The sequence below is a fragment of the Eumetopias jubatus genome, unplaced genomic scaffold (assembly GCF_037043125.1).
Source record: "Eumetopias jubatus isolate StellerSeaLion01/CBP00866 unplaced genomic scaffold, mEumJub1_p1.0 scaffold_14, whole genome shotgun sequence".
In the NCBI taxonomy this organism is placed as follows: domain Eukaryota; kingdom Metazoa; phylum Chordata; class Mammalia; order Carnivora; family Otariidae; genus Eumetopias; species Eumetopias jubatus.
Window position 1 is genome coordinate 39,493,889 of NW_028274820.1, and position 19,707 is coordinate 39,513,595.

Here is a 19,707-nt window from a genome sequence, read left to right on the forward strand (position 1 = left end):
TAGGGGCATAAATATTTACAATTGGTAGATCATCTTGTTGGATAGATCCTTTAAGTAAGATATAGTGTCCTTCCTCATCTCTTATTACAGTCTTTAGTTTAAAATCTAATTTGTCTGATTTAAGGATTGCCACCCCATCTTTCTTTTGATGTCCATTAGCATGATAAATTGTTCCCCCCCACCACTTTAAATCTGGAGGTGTCTTTGGGTCTAAAATGAGTCTCTTGCAGACAGCATATCAATGGGTCTTTTTTTTTTTTTTTATCCAATCTCCTGTGTCTTTTGATTGGGGCACTTAGCCCATTTACATTCAGGTTAACTATTGAAAGATATGAATTTAGTGCCATTGTATTGACTGTAAGGTGACTGTTACTGTATATTGTCTCTGTTCCTTTCTGGTCTCTGTTACTTTTGGGCTCTCTCTTTGTTTAGAGGACTCCTTTCAATATTTCTTGTAGGGCTGGTTTGGTGATTGCAAATTCTTTTAGTTTCTGTTTGTCCTGGAAGCTTTTTATCTCTCCTATTTTAAATGACAGCCTAGCTGGATAAAGTATTCTTGGCTGCATATTTTTCTCGTTTAGTACCTTGAATATATCATGCCAGTCCTTTCTGCCAGGTCTCTGTGGATAGGTCTGCTGCCAAATCTAATGTTTCTATCATTGTAGGTTACAGACCTCTTGTCCCGAGCTGCTTTCAGGATTTTCTCTTTGTCTCCGAGACTTGTAAGTTTTACTATTAGATGTCAGAGTGTTGACCTATTTTTATTGATTTTGAGGGGGGTTCTCTGTGCCTCCTGGATTTTGATGCCTATTTCCTTCCCCAAATTAGGGAAGTTCTCTGCTATAATTTGCTACAATGTACCTTCTTCCCCTCTCTCTCTTCCTCTGGGATCCCAATGATTCTAGTATTGTTTTGTCTTATGGTATCACCACTTACCTCTTGAATTCTCCCCTGGTGACCCAGTAGTTGTTTATCTCTCTTTTTCTCAGCTTGTTTATTCTCCATTATTTGGTCTTTTATGTCACTAATTCTCTCTTCTGCCTCATTTATCCTAGCAGTTAGAGCCTCCATTTTTTATTGCACCACATTAATATCCTTTTTGATTTTGACTTGGTTAGATTTTATTTCTCCAGAAAGGGATTCTCCAGTGTCTTCTATGCTTTTTTCAAGCCCAGCTATTATCTTTATAATCGTTATTCTGAACTCTAGTTCCATACCTTACTAATGTCTGTATTGATTAGGTCCCTGGCAGTCAGTACTGCCTCTTGTTCTATTTTTTTTGAGGTGAGTTTTTCCATTTTGTTATTTTGTTGAGAGAAGAACAGATGAATGAGAGAACAAAATACTAAAACGGTAATAACAAGCCCAGAGAAATATACACTAAACAAATCAACAAATCAGAAGAGACCTGAAACTGGGGGGAAGAGAAAAAGAAAAAAAAAAAAGAATATGATCAGGCTGGTGAATAGACAGAGCCATACACTAGATTTCAGGTGTATTTTGATCTTTTAGAAGAAACTGCATCCCAAAATTTTAAAGAAAGAAAAAGTTATATATATACAAAAATAAAGTTAAATACAATGAAGGGATGCAATATGACTGTAAAAATGAAAATTAAAAAATATTTTAAAAAAGGACAAAAAAAAGAAGAAGTTGGCTGAAAAGAAGAAAGAAGAAAATTTTTTTAAAAAATAAGAGATAATGTGATCAGGCAGGTGAATAGAACAGAGCCATATACTAGATTTTGGGTATATTTTGGTCTCTTAGAAGAAACTGCATCCCAAAATTTTAAAGAAATTAAAAAATAAGGTTCAATACAAGGAAGGGAGAGAATATGACTGTAACAGTGAAAATTAAAAAAGATTTTTAAAGAAGGAATTGATAAGAAGTTGGTTGTACAAGGAAAGAAGAATTATTCAAAAATTTAAAAAAAAGAAAAAAGAAAGAAAATTTTAAAAAATTAACTTTGAAAGACTAAAGAATCATGGGGGAAAAGCCATGAATTCTATGTGCTGTATTCCCCTAGTGCTGGAGTTCTGCAGTTCTCATTGATTGGTAAACTTGGTCTTGGCTGGCTGTTGTTGCTGATCTTCTTCCTTTTTTTTTTTTTAATTCATTTTTTAAATTTTATTTTATTATTTTATGTTAATCACCATACATTACATCATTAGTTTTTGATGTAGTGTTCCATGATTCATTGTTTGCTTATAACACCCAGTGCTCCATTCAATGTGAGGGGTGGGAAGGATGGGGTGGCTGGGTAACAGACATTGGGAAGGGTATGTGCTATGGTGAGCGCTGTGAATTGTGTTGCTGATCTTCTGAGGGAGGGGCTTCTTGCCATGTTTCCCAAATGTCTTTGCCAGAGGCAGAACTGCCCCGCCCTTGCCGGGTCCGGGCTAAGTAATCTTCCGGGGTTTGCCCTCAGGAGCTTTTGTTCCCTGCAAGCTTTCCGTACAGCATTGGAGGATGAGAGTGAAAATGGCGGCCTCCCAATCTCTGCCCCAGAGGAGCCGAGAACCCGGGGCCCCACTCCTCAGTGCACCCCCAGAGAAAAGCAGTCAATCACTCCCGTCTCCCCGGTCTCTGGCTGCACTCCATGCTCACCTGGCCTGTGACCAAGTGTTTTTATCTCTGGCACATGACCCCGTTTGGAGTCTCCAAACCCAGCAGATCCCTGTGGTGTGCTCCCGTGCCACTCCTCCCAGGGCAGGAAAAGGAGTCTCCCCGGATCTGCCTCTTGTTGGGTCCCTGCTGGAGGAGCAGTGGCCCGACTGTGCCACGGATCATGGTTTATGGCAACCCCGAGCTGAGAGCCTGCACCTTGGCTCCGTCTGTGCAGCCGGCTTCCCTGTTCCAATCCCTAGGAGCTCTGCAGCACTCAGGCACCCCTGGTCTTTCTGTGACCCTGAGGCTCCTGAGACCACACTGTCCCATGAGGGTTCCACCCCCTGCTTATCCACTGAAGTGACGTCCCTCAGCGGAGCCGGCTTCTAAAAGTTCCGATTTTGTGCTCCGCAGCTCTATCACTTGCCAGTAGCGGCTGATGGAGGCCCCCTCCCCCGCCATCTATCCTCCCAAATATCGCCCCGGATTCACTTCTCTGCACATCCTACCTTCCAGAAAGCAGCTTTTCTGTTCATAGAGTTGCAGCTATTCTTTTCTTCATTCTCCATTTGAGTTCATAGGTGTTCAGAATGGTTTGACAGCTGTCTAACTGAATTCTTGGGACCAGACGCACTTTAGGTCTCCTTTTCCTCTGCCGCCATCTTAGCAATATGGTGTTTTTACATTGAGGTATGTACATTGTTTTTTTAGGCGAATGTTTTTGCACACTTAATAGACTACAGTATTATATAAACATAACTTTTATATGCACTGGGCAACCAAAAGGTTATTTGACTTGCTTTATTTTTTTTTTTAAGATTTTATTTATTTATTTGATAGAGACACACAGCAAGAGATGGAAAGCAAGCAGGGGCAGAGGGAGAGGGAGAAGCAGACTTCCGTTGAGCAGGGAGCTCAATGCGGGGCTTGATCCCAGGATCCTGGGATCATGACCTGAGCCAGAAGGCAGACACTTAATGACTGAGCCACCCAGGCACCCCTGGACTTGCTTTATTGTGGTGGTCTGGAACTGAACCCACAATATTTCCGAGGTATGCCTGTATTACAGTTACACACATACACACACTATGGTCCACACTCCTTAAATTTTGACCAAGCAAAATGATGTTCTTAAGCTTAAATGTGTGGTATGCATCAGTCGGTATTAGTTTTAGCTGCATGTAAAAGAAAACTCCAAAGTAACAGTAGCTAAAACAAGATAAACGTTATTTCTCTCTCAAATGAAAGACCAAAAAGAAATAGTCCAGGGGAGCTTTGGGGCCTCTGGGTGGTGCAGTCAGTTAAACATCCAACTCGGTTTTGGCTCAGGCCATGATCTCAGGGTCCTGAGATAGAGTCGGGCTCCGAGCTTAGTGAGAAGTCTGCTAAAAGCTTCTCTCTCCCTCTGCCCCTCCTCTCTCTCTCTTTCTCTCTCTCTCAAATAAGTAAATAAATAAATCAAAGAAGGAAAAGAAAAGAAAAGAGTCCAGGGTTGGTGAAGTGGCTCTATAGTATCAGTAGAGATCTAGACTTCCAGCAGCTGTTCTACCATCTCCCAGTCTTATATAGCTACTGGCCAGAAGAAAGAGGAAAGGCAGAAAAACAAAAAGGGTTTCTTCTCTGCTGAGTCAGCTCCCTTTAAGCTAAAAGTCCCAGACACTTTTACTAATACTTCATCGGTTGGAACTTAGTTATGTGTTGGGGTGGAAGTGTGGAGGATGAAAAGTAATATTTCATTTCACCTGTCTCACACCCAGCTAAAACTCAGGGACCTGTTTCTGAGGAGAAAGAAAACAACAGATGAAATTAGAGTAGACAACTCAGTTTCTGACACATAGTACAGTCCAGATCCACACTGTTTCTGAGCTACATGTGTTAAGAAAAGGAAGGTGAGCAAAGAGAATCATGAACAACAAAAAAAAAAAAAAAAAAAAAAGAGAGAGAGAGAGAGAGAAAACAGTTTGGTTTGAACTTTGCCTATATGGCAGTAGTTAATTCAAAACCAGCTCTTCTGAGACCCAAACATACCAAATTCACCTCAGTTAAAAGTTGTCCTCTGTTAAGATAGTAATTCTGCTGCTATGTTTTCAACATATTTGGGGAATAATATCCAATTTTGCACATAATTTTATTGAGCAGAAATTTCATTTGACTCATTCTTGTTTTTGAAAAATTCAAAAATTTGCAGTGTGGTTGGCTCATGTGATCTATCATGCACAGAAAAAGCACTTATTTTTTTCCCCCTTTTGTACCTTCTACTGCTGGCACCCAGGACTGAACTGAGCATGGGCTTTAAATCATGACAATGCTCCATGCCCTGTTTTGAACCTATTCCTCCACATTTGTGTCAAGGAATTATTTAAGTACAATTCATTTCATTGCTTTCTCCATTCTCCAAATCTCCTACTGTCTGTATTTCTTCATTTCCTACAAAGTTCCCAAAGCATTTTTCAATCTTTTCTTATTGCCCTGGAAGTTCTTAGGCCTTTGAATCTGGTCTTCTGGTGCAGTTTCTTACTTGCCTCACATATAGTCAACCAGAGAATCCAACTCGGCAGAATTCTGAACTGTAGCTGCTGGTGATACCTCCAAAGCCTATCCTCAGGGATCCAATAAGGACCAATATGATCTGTCTTCCTCTATGCACTCTTCTGACACCTAACTTCCAAGGCCTAGAGTCACTATTGCTGCATCAAAGATACTCCCTTTTAATACCCCTTTGCAGCACTAAGTGGGGTAAACTTTCAGTGGTCCATTTTGTTTTCCCTGTTATTTACTCTTTCTTTTTGATTGCCCCAGTTGAAGTTTTTACATTTTTTACCTGCTGCTAAGGTTGTCCATTTTCTTTTCTATCAAGAGGAAACCTAGCACTCATGGGGAAAGTTTGACATTCCTCTTCTAGCATATTTATCTAGGTTTTCTTGGTGGGGGCCCATAGCAGCAGACCCACAGGGGGAGACATGAAGTCAAAGATGTCTTCAGAAAGCATCTATTGCTCAAACAAATTTTGTCTACCCTCATCAACTCAAGCTGAATAACTTCACCAAGGAAATATCTTCCCATCATTCCAAAACATAGCCCAGGACTAAACTCAAACTATCGTCACCAGGCTTGTTATGATATTCTTTATCTTCCCTGTGTTCTTAAGAGTCCTGACTCTTACATGTCATTCATGCCCTGCACCTACAATAATTCTGTCACCTTAAAACTTACATGATCTTAACTATGACACTTTGAAGTGTATTTATTTTAGAGAGAGAGAGAGAAAGCAAACAGAGGGAAGGGCAGAGGGAAAGGAAGAGAGAGAATCTCAAGCAGACTTCCCATGGAGCATGGAGCTTGACTCAGGGCTTGATCTCACAACCTTGAGATCATGACCTGCGTTGAAATCAAGAGTTGGATGCTTAATCAACTAAGCCACCCAGGGACCCCACATTAATTGATTTTTGAATGTTAAACCAGCCTTGCATAATTGGGATAAATCTCGCTTGTTCATGGTGTGTAATTCTTTTTATAGATTTTGTTGAGTTTTTTTGCACCTATATCCATGAGAGAAATTCATCTGTAGTTTCTTTTCTTGTAATGTCTTTGTCTGGTTTTGATGTTAGAGTAATGCTAACATGAAAGGAGTTAGGAAATATTCTCTCTGCTTCTATCCTCTGAAAGATGATGTAGAGAATGGGCATGATTTCTTCTTTAAATGTTTGGTATAATTCACCAGTGGACCCATCTGGGCCTGGTGCATTCTGTTTTTGATGCTAAGTTATTAATTGTTGATTAAATTTCTTTAACAGATATAAATATTGTCTTTTCTTGTGTAACTTTTGGCAAGTTGTGTCTTCCAAGGAATTGGTCCATTTCATCTGAATTATCAGATTTGTGGGTATGGAGTTGTTCATAGTATTCCTTTATTATCTTTTTAATTTCCATAGGATCTGTAGTGATGACCCCCCTTTTATTTTTTTATTTTTTTAAATTAATATATAATGTATTATTTGTTTCAGGGGTACAGGTCTGTGATTCATCAGTCTTATATAACACTCAGGGTTCATTTCAACACATATCCTCCCCAATGTCCAACCCAGTTACCCCATCCCCTTACCACCTGATGACCCCTCTTTTATATCTGATATTAATAATTTGTTTCTTCTCTTTCTTCCTGGTTAGCCTGGCCACAGCTTTATCAATTTTACTAATCATTTTTTTTTAATGACAGCTTTTGATTTTGCTAATTTTTCCTACTGTTTTCCTCTTTTCAATATCATTAATTTCTGCTTTAATTTTTATTATTTCTTTTCTTCTGCTTGTTTTAGGTATAAATAGCTCTTCTTTATCTGGTTTCCTAAGCTGAATTATTGATTTTATATTTTCCTCTCTTCTAATATAGAAAAAATTGCTGCTAAGCACTGTTTTTCCTGCATTCCACAAATTTTGATAAATTGTATTTTCCTTTTCCTTTAGTTCAAAATTTTAATATTCCTTTGAGGCTTCTTTAGTGACCCATGTATCATATAGATGTATATTGTTTAATCTCCAAATATTTGGGTATTTTTCAGATCTAGAATTTTATTGATCTGTTTAATTCCATTATGATCTTAGACCACACTTCGCATGATTTCTATTCTTTTAAATTTTTAAAGGTGTCTTTTATGTCCCAGAGTGTAGTCTACCTTCATGAATGCTCCAGGTGGACTTGAGGAGAATGTATATTCAGCTCCTATTGTATAGAGTATTCTACAAATGTCAATTACATCAAGTTGATTGATAATACTGTTCTAGTCAATTATATTCTTATTGATTTTCTTCCTGCTTGAACTATGCATTACCTACAGAGGGGTGTTGAAGTCTCCACATGTAATAGTGGATTTATATATTTCTCCTAATGGTTCTATCAGTTTTGCTTCATGTGTTTTGAAGGCCTGTTGTTAGGTACGCATACATCAATTGTTAGGTCTTCTTGGACAATTGATAATCATTATGTAATTAATGTATGTCTTTATCCCTAATAATTTTCTTTTCTGGACTGTGCTTTTTTCCAAAATTAATATAGCTACTCTAGCTTTCTTTTTTTATTAATGTTAGTATAGTATATCTCTCTCCATGCCTTTATTTTTAATCTATATCTTTATATTTAAAGTGGCTTTTTTGGGCGCCTGGGTGGCTCAGTTGGTTAAGCGACTGCCTTCGGCTCAGGTCATGATCCCGGAGTCCCGGGATCGAGTCCCGCATCGGGCTCCCTGCTCAGCAGGGAGTCTGCTTCTCCCTCTGACCCTCTTCCCTCTTGTGCTCTCTATCTCTCATTCTCTCTCTCTCAAATAAATAAATAAAATCATTAAAAAAAATAAAGTGGCTTTTTTGTAAACAACATACAGTTTTGTTTGAATTTTTTATACACTCTGAAATCTCTGTCTTTTAACTTGTGTATTTAGGCTATTCACATTTAAAGTGATTATTGATATAGTTTGACGAATATCTACCTTGTTTGTAACTGTTTTCTATTCATTGAACTTGTTTTGTTCCCTTATCCTCCCTCTTTTTCTGTTGCCTGTGTTTCAACTGAGCATTTTGTGATGCCACTTATCTTTTAGCATATTAATTATGCTTCTTAAAAAAATAATTTAGTAGGGGGTGCCCTGGAGTTTGCAATATTTATTTTTAACTCATCAAATTTTACCTTCAAACAAAGGAGGGTTAGAAAGAAAGTGGCTTCTATCCTGGTGATATTCATAAGGAGGGAAATTCCTCCAATATTGGAAAATGTTCTAAATTGCTGAGTAGCTAGAAGGAATGACAAATGTCACTACATATTTTCTTACCTATTTTTTCCACCTCTTTGCTTAGCACCTAAAAAGTGAATTTCTTCCTACTTTATCTTTCAGTCATTTGGTTGTTCTACAAATATTTTATTACCCTTCAGTCCTATAATGGAGTTTTCTTTTCACTCATTCTTTTTTTTTTTTTTTAAATCATAGTACCACACTTTTAATTTCAAAAAATCCTCTTATTCTGATAGTTTCATTTTTTGGGTGCAATCACCTTTCAAATCTGTTTGAAGACATGAGTTATAAATTTTTAGAAGATCATTTTTTTCCTTCATATTTGTGTATTGATTTTGGTATCTCTCTTGCTATTTGTTTTCCTCAAAATGCCTTATAACTCATTCTTTTGTATTCACATTTATAAATGAAGGATTTTCAAGCTTTGGCCATTCTCAAGCTTTCTATCCTATTGAGAACTGCCCCCTCCCCCAAGAAGAGTGACTTTGGGTTCCATAAGTGTGGTGGGGGAAAGCTTAAGGAATGCTTCTTGCCAGGAGATAAAAGGCAATTTTTCTGAAGGGCCCATAGATAAACAGACAACACTGAGCTACCTGAGATGGTGAGATAAGGAAAAGATCACTGTGGTCCAACTCATTTTAACCTAAAGCTACATGTCCTTGGGATTTTCTTCATGTTCATTCACGCCCATTTGAGGGTCAGATTTTACTTTTTTACCTTATTTTAGCCCAGAGGCTCACAGTGGATCTTCATTTCCCCTAAGTCAGAATTTCCACCTTCTTTAACTCTTCTGATGGGATTTAGCCTGCGAGCCAAAGATCATTCAAGTTGGGTCTGTCCCAGCTATTGCACAATTCTTTTAATGAACTGGCCTGTGGCCAGCTCACATTACCAACCCTGCTGGCTCAGTGCTTTGCATTCCTCTGAGGTTTCTAACACTCATCCACTATCCACTGTATATTTTCAAGAAATTCCTCAAATTTTCTATATGACAATAACACCCTGCTTTGTCTCCAGTGCTGGTAGATTTGTTCCTTTTCTTGTATAACTCCTATTTTTCAAGGTGATTTTACTGTCATCTCAGTGTGGTGGTGCCATTTTTTTTCCCACTTCACATGGGTAAATACATCAATGGATAAAATCAGAATGAACAGGTTAGCTTAGACTAACTATGCATTGGTCTGATTGAAAATTCAACCTTTTCATGGGTATATTTAGAATATGTACTCGTGCCAACATTCTTGGACATGGGCATCTTTACTGTAGTACTGTAAAAATGCAAGGTATTGCTAGACATTTACACAATTCATTTCAATACCTCAGAGAAATTTTTTTGTAGCTCTTTTCTGAACTATATATATGTCCGTTAACATAAGTATATTTTTCATATGAAGATGAAAATATTTATTATGGTTATTCTGGAAGGTGGAATTTTGAGTGATGCTATTTTTGCTTTTAAATTGTATTTCTCAAATTTTCTAAAATATACATGTATATAATTAAAGGGGGGACATTTAGACATAAAAATATTTCTTTTGTTTTCCTTCAGTTTGCTAGACAAATATTATACTATGCCTGTGGCTACATAGAGAATTGATCACATTTTTGAGCAATAAATTTAAGGTATGGAAAAATCTAAAAGCATAAACAGCCTTGTATGTACCAGTTGCAGAGATTTCCGGGTGTACTATGAAGTTTTAAAACTTCATGCATTATTTCTTTTCTGCTTTTTCCTGCCAGCTGCTGACCTTCAAAACAACATATTATTGAGATGACTCATGAGAATCAGTGTGAAATAGAATGTGTTACCGCTAGAAGTTTCTTCCTCCTTAGACTGCTTAGAACTGTTTCAGAGTATTATTGTATAAAGGAAGAACAAAGTTCTAAAAACTGAGATTGGAAATTAGTCCTGTCAGCACACCTAGAAAGAACTATAATTTCGTTAGGAATGTGCAACAAAAGAATCAATGTTAACTATTCATTTAACAATAACATTTATTATGCAGAAGAAATAATACATTACCAGCATTATAACATGAGATCTCGTCTAAGGTCTACCGTGGCAAATACAGAGTTTTGGTAGTCTCCATTATAATTTGGCTAACAACCCACATCTCTCAGATTTTCCCATAAATTATGTGAAATTATATGTACAAAGATTATTTTATTTAAATATTATAACAGTAGCATTTTACTTTCTTTAATATTTGGGACTCAATCTATTAAAAATGCCTGAGCAGTAAGAGACAGAAGATGACCCTAAATGTGGAAGTGACATTGGGAGGCATTTTCAAGACCTCAAAAAAATAAAGAGTACAAATTATTAACATTTTTATTTGCTATGAAAAAAAACAGGCAAAATTTGAAAGTGAGGTGGAAAGTTGTGTATAATGTCCCTTCAGTGTCATACTGAGGTGGCAAACACCAAAGCATTATCTAGGGAAAAGGTTCCCAAACTTCAGTGTGTGTCGAAATCATCCAAAGGACTTTGTAAAATTATACTTTAGTACATATAAATGAATCAATTTTGACTGAATTTTGGTGCTCTACTAGACTTTATTACATAATTTTAATCAAGCATTGTACATGGACCATCAAGGTAACATCTTTTAAATTGAAAATCACATATTTTGTGAAACATTAAGTTACTCCAAAATTTCTTGTGTTATTTTGACAGACTTCCTTTTGTTGCCTCAGATTTATGTGCTTTTACATTTTCTTAAAGCTGTATCAAAGAGTTGTGTTTTATGATGCTTAGTATTAATCAGAAATTATTTTCTCTTCATTTTCATTTAAGTAACTTATTGCAAAGACTCCTTTTTGTGTGAACATGTAGAAAAATACTGGCTTTATGTATGTTCTTCATAAAAATTTGGTGGCAGCAATATCCATGTGAAAAACATACATATTTTAGCATAGAGAAATAATAACAGAACATGGAAGCCAGGGGTTTATGTATACTTTTAGGACTTAAGTAAATAACTAGGGGATTCATAGCTTCAAATTCAGCTTTCAAATTATCACCAATTTCTTGTGGGTATTGGGAAATCACTAAGCTTTTAAATTCCTGTGTATCATTATTTGCCAAGTATTGTCATATTTGCAGGTTTATGATATTACAATTCAGTGAAGTTATAGGCAACATTTATAAATTAGAAAAAAGTTGTATCAAAAATATAAATCTTCAAAACCACCATGAGATATTATTATTTCACACTTATTAGGATGGCTACTATAAAAAAACCACATAAGATAACAAGTGTGGGCAAGAATATTGGAACCCTTGTGCGCTGTTGGTGGAAATGCAAAATGTTGCGTTTGCTATAGAAAACAGTACGGAGTTGCCTCCGAATATTAAAAATATGGTTAACATAGGATCCAGCAATCCCACTTCGGGGCACATATCCAAAAGAATTGAAAGCAGGATCTTGCAGAGGTATTTGTCCACATTCATAGTAGCATTATTCACAATAGCCAAGAGGGGGTCAATACATAATAATGGAATATGATTCAGCCCTAAAAAGGAAGGAAATCAGGTCACATGCTACAACACGGATGAAACTTGAAGACGTTATGCTAAATGAAACTAGCCAGTCACAAAAAGACAAACACTGTACACTTCCACTTATATGAAATACCTAAAGTAGTCAAATTCATAAAACAGTAGGATAATGGTTGTCAAGGGATGGGGCAGGGAGAAATGGGGAGTTGCTGTGTAATGGGTACAGAATCTATTTTGTAACATAAAAATGTTCTAAAGATGCATTGCACAACAATGTGAATATACTCAACTCTACTGCACTGCATACTTAAAAAAGGTTAAGATGATACATTTTATGTGTTTTTTACTACAATTAAAAATAGAAGAAATATAAAAAATCTTTCCGGATAGGCCTAATTTTATGGCTTTATAAGAAGGCAGCTAGAGGAGTATAATTTAGGACCCACCAAAGGATTCTTTTCTCTCTAACCTGTCTTTATGTCTTAAATGCCATCCTTAGAGCATCATTCCTAGAGGTTACGCTCCTATTCCCTATTGTGAGTATATATCTAACATAATGACCTATAATCAAGTATTTACATTTTGAGAACATTTATCCAGATTGCTAAGAGTAAACTTTGATAGGATAAGGGCGGGGGGAAGAGCAAGCCAGCATAGGGTCCTTGGTAACAGAGTTGGAGCTGGTGAAGTATGATTGTTTACCAAAAAATTCACCTATTTAACTCCACCTCAGACCTGCAGAAATTTTTTCCCTTCCTGTTTCCCGTTGCCCTGGGGAAAGTTGTTAACCATAGAGAAAGAGATTTTCTGTGTGTAACCTATGCATTCCTTTCTAGGGGCCTGCAGAAGCAACACTGAGAGAATCACTTTTCCAGCCCTCCACCTCCAGGCCATTGGCATGCTGCGGTAAGCAGTATTTTTCCTGTTTTTGAAGTTAAATCCCTTATTGATTGTTTCTTCTCATTTCCACATCTTCTTTCAGTTTGACTGAGGAACATTATATTATGATCCCTACCAAGGGACCAGAAGTGCCGATCTATTTTAAGGCCCATTCAAATGCAGACCACCCAGCTCTCAGCCTTGTGCTGTGGAACTTCTGAAAAAAATTCCATTCTTAATTTTGTGATTCTTACGCGTATACCATATACCCCCCCAAAAGTTGTTACCATGGAAACTGGGGGGGCGTAAGTAACTTGGTAACTTTAACAGAAGTGCTCACTTGCTATTGCTAAAGCTGGAATAACAACTGTGCATTTACCAGGGGAATACAGAACTTTCTATCATAAAGTTGGCTACTTTTCCTTGCCAGGTGCTCCATAATTCTTCAAGAGTATTCCCAATACAGGAGTAGTATTCTCTGTATTAACAATTTAGGGAAATGTTCGTTACTGACATAGCAGTTTATGATGGTTAGTGAAAAAAATTAAATAATTAAGACAATTTATATTACCTTATATGTCTACATTTCTCCCTTCTCGTCTGTCTGAGGCTTCAAAAGGACATCCTGGAGGGGTTTGTGGGATTTAGTTTCCTTTATTTTTTAATTAAACATTGAAGTGATTCATTATATAAAATTTGGAGAGCAGAGTAAAATGTAAAGAAAATGAAAAAAGCCATCAACTCATTATCCTGGCTCAATCCTGGTTAATAATTTGATGTATATTTTTCCAGTATTTTTTCTTAAGCATTTTTTGTTATGATAGCTGCAATGATTGAAGCTGCAATTGAAAAAAAAAATTGCAGGGACTCCTGGGTGGCTCAGTCAGTTAAGCATCTGCCTTTGGTTCAGGTCATGATTCTGGGGTCCTGGGAGCGAGTCTCCTTGCTCAGCGGGGAGCCTGCTTCTCCCTCTGCATGCTGCTCCCCCTGTTTGTGCTCTCTCTTCCTCTCTCTCTGACAAATAAAAAAAACAAAACAAAACAGAAAAACTTAAAAAAAAAAAAGGAATTGCAGATTCCTTAAGTGCTGGAGTACATGGATAAAACTGCTTTGTTGAGTGTTCCTTTACCTTTATTTTTTAGCAATAGGATTTATCCAAGCCGTCTGTCATTCAGCATTTCCTACTAATATGTCTTATTTTTGTTTTAGACTGTTTATTTTCCCTGGTTGACATGTAGGGTTTATGTAATTTTGGAAATTTTTACCTAATTAAAACTAACTTATTTGATTGATAAGTACTTGCCGCGGGGAAGATACCTAGCGAACATGTTGGTGCCACAGTGTCAGAGTTTGGATTTGTCTAGAATATACTCACTGCTGACAGGTGAGTGCCATGGGATATAAGATGCCGAGAAGGCGTAAGTTATGAAGGGATGAGATTTCCATGGTGGCAGTGGGGCAGCTACTTCCACCTCTCGTGATGACGCTCTTACCGGCATCTTACAGGGTTGGCTCTGAAAGTGATAGGCTGAGAATATGTGCGAATGGAAATTCCAAGGAACTGGAACATGCTGTAATCAGGGAAAGGTTTGTGAATTTATTTAAGCTTCCATCCAACTGTACTCTTTATAAGAAGACTAGCGATATTAGTAGACTTTCTCTCAGGCTACTCATAGATAGCAGTTACTGAGTGCTTACCGTATGTCGGTACATGACACTTACTATCTAATGAAATCCTCTCAACGGTCCTATAAATTAAATCCTGTTCTTCTCATTTTAGCAACGAAGAAACTGAGTTATAGAGAAAGTAAATAACTTGCCCAAAGTCCGTAGCTAGTTAGTAATGAAGTCAGAATGTGAACTTTGGCAATCTAACTTGAGAGCCCATTTTCTTAACAATGTTTTACTGTGTTCCTTCTGGTAGATTCAGATCAATAAACCTTCTCAAGACTCTTATGAGCCTTGTTATCACTCTTCCCTGGAAAAGTAACACCAATTACCAAATGCCAAATAGAGAGAGCACTTGTCTTTAAGTCTCTGGAAAAAAACATGAACTCGAAAATTTAAAAATTAAACTCCATATCTTTTATCTTTTGAAATGGACCAAAAGAACTACTGGATGTCTTCAATGGAAAATTAAACAGTTGTCTAAGCTCACCATTACTGGTATCCGATTCTATAGGTTCTCTGTACTTCTCATTGTCTTTGAGCTCTTTTACAATTCTTATAAGGTATAGATAACTAATAGCTATGCAAATGCTTGCTGTCCAAAAATCATGCTTATGGATTTTATCTGGGGTTAACACAACTGATTTCTCTCTACCTCCCGTGGAATAAGCCAGTTTTGGAACTATTTGCAAATTAATTTTAACATACTTAATCTTTATATATGTGTGATTCTTTAAATCTCATTTGAATCAGTTGTAACATTGATGACTTCCTCATTAATTAATGAATGAAATAAAATCTTTGGCAGGTGTCCAATTTACTCTTGTATGAGAATCATGATTATGTCCTCTTTGAAAATCTCAAACTTCCTTTTCTTGTTTAATTCTAATCAGTCTCCATATTCTATACATTCTACCTCAAATATATTTTAAACCTGTCTTTTCTGTTCCTTTTGCCTGATCTGGATCCTCATCATCTCATCAGCGCACTCTAGCAGCAGTCTAACTGATAATATAAATGTTCGCTGAATAAATGCATGAACACCCAGGTTTGGGATCAGGATTATAATAGTTATTGCCAACGATGGGAACAGCTGAGTTGGAAATAGCAGGAGATACCAGCACTCTAGAAAGGCTGATTTCAAAAATGCTTCTGAGCTATGGTTTCATTGATAATTCTTTTTTGATAAGATGTTTTAGTACAATATGCACAATAATATAATTGCTCTTGCACTCAAAATTCAACTGGTTTTGTAGTGGCTTGATGCCTGGTTATATTTCTTCTTCCTTCTCTTCCATTTCTTTAGGCATGGCTGGGTAACACCAAGTAGTTGTTCATCACCTGGAGCTTATACTACTGGGATATTCAAATGAATAGTAATCCATTCAGTTGTTTCTTATATCTTAGGCTCAATAACAGGTTGGGTTTGAATGGTGGTAGTGGGGGGTGGAGAAGGGAAGATCATCAATATGCAAAATGTTCTTTGCTATTTAGAGTATGAAATAGGTGATGGGGATGAAGGAGTGCACTTGTGGTGATGAGCACGGGGTGATGTATGGAAGAGTTGAATCACTACATTGTACACCTGAAACTAATATTACACTGCATGTTAACGAACTGGAATTTGAAGAGAAACTTTAAAAAAATGCTTTAAATTCCTCTTCCACTAAAGAATACTTCTCAAAAATAACTTTGGCCAAAGTTGTTTTGTTGTTGTTGTTGTCATTTTTAAGTATTTCCTCTGGTAGGTGCCCACATCAGGATCCACTCTTGTATATTCTTGTGGCAACATAAACAGCACAAACTGTAGCCCAGAAATCCCACACATAATCTGAATATACAAATTTAAGAGTGAAAAAAATGCCCTATGTAAATCCTTGAACTTCAGGATGATACCTCGAACCACTGTTTGGAAACTAGAAGGTGCATGCAGGGACAAGTCATGGAGAGGTGTCCACAAAGAATTTCTGAAGGTGGGGGGACACCCAACAATGACCTACGATGATACTGAAAGTGTTCTCAAACTACTCTGTTTTCTGAAGTTTCTTCTACTGCACACACAAAATGATTAAAAATAATACTCTTTGAAAGGCTCAGAAGCCTCCCCAGTACTTGTGTGTCATAAAGAAGAGGATGCTTTAACATGCTTGAAAGCCTCAGGCATGTTAAATTTGCCATTAGCAAAATATTTTCATTTACAAGGACGACAGACTAGAGAAAAATAAAGAGGGTTTATCCTGTCCTTATTTAAGTTGAAACTACAAAGGCTATATATGTTTCCATTTTTAGCTGCTAAATTGTTATTATGTAAGCATTTTTAAGAATGTCCTTTTTTATCTAGCTGCCTTATAAAGTGGATAAAATGTCAAAATACTCCTCTAAAACAATTTTAAAATTCAGTAAAAATTTTGAATTGAGCAACTTCAATATTTTTAAATGGTCCTTTAACACAGATATGATTCTTATGAATGCCTAAACACAATTAGGATTTATGTATATATCTATTAAAATTTTTCCCTTTTTATCGAGTTATTACAAAATTATGTTTTAACTGATATAGACCTATTATTAGCTTTCATTAAGAAAGCTTGATGCCTGGTTATATTTCTTCTTCCTTCTCTTCCATTTCTTTAGGCATATCTATAAACTAGTATATAATTACACACCCGAACATTTTCTTTTTTTTTTTAAAGATTGTATTTATTTGCTTGAGAGAGAGATTGAGAGAGAGAATGAGCAGGGGGAAGGGCAGAGGGAGAAGCAGACTCCCTGCTGAGCAAGAAGCCTGATGTAGGATTTGATCCCAGGACCCTGGGAACATGACCTGAGCCGAAGGCAGACACTTAACTGACTGAGCCACCCAGGTGCCCCAGCCCAACATTTTCTAATCTTTTACTTATGAACTCTCTGCATTTTAAAAAATATTTTGTCCATTTTTGTATGATATACAATAAAAAAGTGAGCTTAAGTGAAACATTTTTCTATTAGCATATCAACAAAAAATAAAATCTAATACTTATTTAAATAATAATTTTAATGTTAAAATATTTAATATTGTAATATCTAATAATTTTAAAACATATAAGCATAAGTTTAGACTCTTTTTTTTTTAAAGATTTTATTTATTTATTTGAGAGAGAGAGAATGAGAGATAGAGAGCACGAGAGGGAAGAGGGTCAGAGGGAGAAGCAGACTCCCCGCTAAGCAGGGAGCCTGATGCAGGACTCGATCCCAGGACTCCAGAATCATGACGTGAGCCGAAGGCAGTCGCTTAACCAACTGAGCCACCCAGGCACCCTAGACTCTTTATTCAGTAAGAAAACAAAAGATGCTTAATTTCCTTTGAATTATGTAAGACAAAGCCTACTTTGTAAAGAATAATATTTAAAATGAAATATGTTTTATTTTGGAACTGAATATATGTTAAAGATACATATTAATGTGTAACTCCATGTTATACATCAAAAAGAGCAAAAACACCTTTCATGACCTTGCAATTTTAGCACATTCATCAAAAACTGAACTTGTTTGTTTAAAAATGTTTTTTTTCCATTGATGAGGCAAAAGCAGTGTTTCCAGGCTATTTCTGAAGATTTTTCCACAAATAAAGTAATTTCTTTGGGGTATAGTAATTATGTCACAATACATGGATTACAATTTGTTTTCTCATTTCTCATTACATGGATTACAAATTAAGTTTTTGAAGTCTGTCTCTTGAAGAACTATTTAAGAATATAGCTCCTGGATCTGGTGAAGAATAGTTTTTGTATTATAACCACCAAAGAAGCAGAACTGCCTGCTTCTTGGTATGACTAAATGATAAGATTGATTTATTATAGTAATGAACAACATCAAAATTGAGGAGAGTAAACTTTTCCATTGTACTATAATATATAACTCTTTCATAACAATTTTATCAGAATTTTTCCACAGATAAGATCATATCATGGACAATGAAAGCATTAACAAATCTCTTGAGCCTGTCAATTTGTTTTATACAATGTACAATCAGAAAATTTTATATGAATAACATTCTATCTGTACAAAATTATCCTTTCATTTGACAATTTTCCCCATGAATTTCTTATAATAGTGACAAGCTAATTCAGAAATATAAATTATAGCAGGGCAATGTAAAATATTTCTGGCATCTCTCTTTTTATAAGGTAAATGTATAAATCATTGTGATTTTCCAGGGGCTCATTGAGAAATCTCAAAGATAATTTTAATTTTAATTTAAAAAGACATCGAGTGCTTGTTTTGGCAGCACATGTACCAAAAGTGGAATGATGTAGAGAAGATAGCATGGCTTCTTCACAGGTATGACATGCAAGTTTGTAAAGCATTCCATGTTTTTTCAGCAAATATTCTCATACAAAGCATGAAGTTGGACTCTAACATTATACCATATACAAGAGATTAACTTAATGTGAATCAAAACTGTTAAAAGAAAACATATGGAAAAAGCTTTAAGACATTGGATTTGGCACAGTGATTGCTTGGATATGACACCAAAAGCATAGACAACAAAAGAAAAAATAAATTGGACTATATCAAAATTTAAAACTTTTGTGCATCAAAACACACTGTCAACAGAGTGAAAAGGAAACCCATGAAATGGGAGGAATTATTTGCAGATCATATATCTAATTAGGGCTTAGAACACAGAAATACATAAGGAACTCCTACGATTCAACAAAAAAAATAAACAACCAGATTTAAAAATGGGCAAAGAAATTGAATTGACAATTCTCTAAAGAAAATATACAAATGGCGAATAAGCACAGATAAAATGTTCAAATCACTAATCACTGGAGAAAAATGCAAATTAAAACTACAATGAGATATCATTTCCCAACCATTAGGAAAGCTGTTTTAAGAAAACAGAAAGTAATAAGTGTGGACAAGGATGTGGAGAAAGTGGAACACTTGATGTTCCTGGTGCAAATATAAAATGGTGCAGCCACTACAAAGACTGGTATGGTGGTTCCTAAAAAAAAAAAAAAAAAAAAAAAAATTAAACATAGAATTACCATATAATCCAGCAATTCCACTTCTCAATATACACCCCAAAGATTTCAAAGCAAGGTCTTGAAAAGATATCTGTACACCCATGTTCATAGCAGCATTAGTGAAAGCAATCCACATGTCCACTGAAGGATGAAGGGCATAAACAAAACATGGAATGTACATAAGGTGGAGTATTATTCAGTGTTAAAAAGCAAGAAAATTCTGACACATGCTCCACATGGATGAACCTTGAAGACATTTTAA

General features: G+C 36.2%; 1 non-coding gene across 1 annotated transcript; it reads left to right on the top strand.

Moving 5' to 3' along the window:
* The first annotated feature begins 18,684 nt into the window (after window positions 1-18,684).
* LOC114222471 (U6 spliceosomal RNA) lies at window positions 18,685-18,790 on the top strand. Its single transcript, XR_003611954.1, has one exon. It is a non-coding gene; the product is annotated as a U6 spliceosomal RNA (small nuclear RNA).
* Window positions 18,791-19,707: the final 917 nt, after the last annotated feature.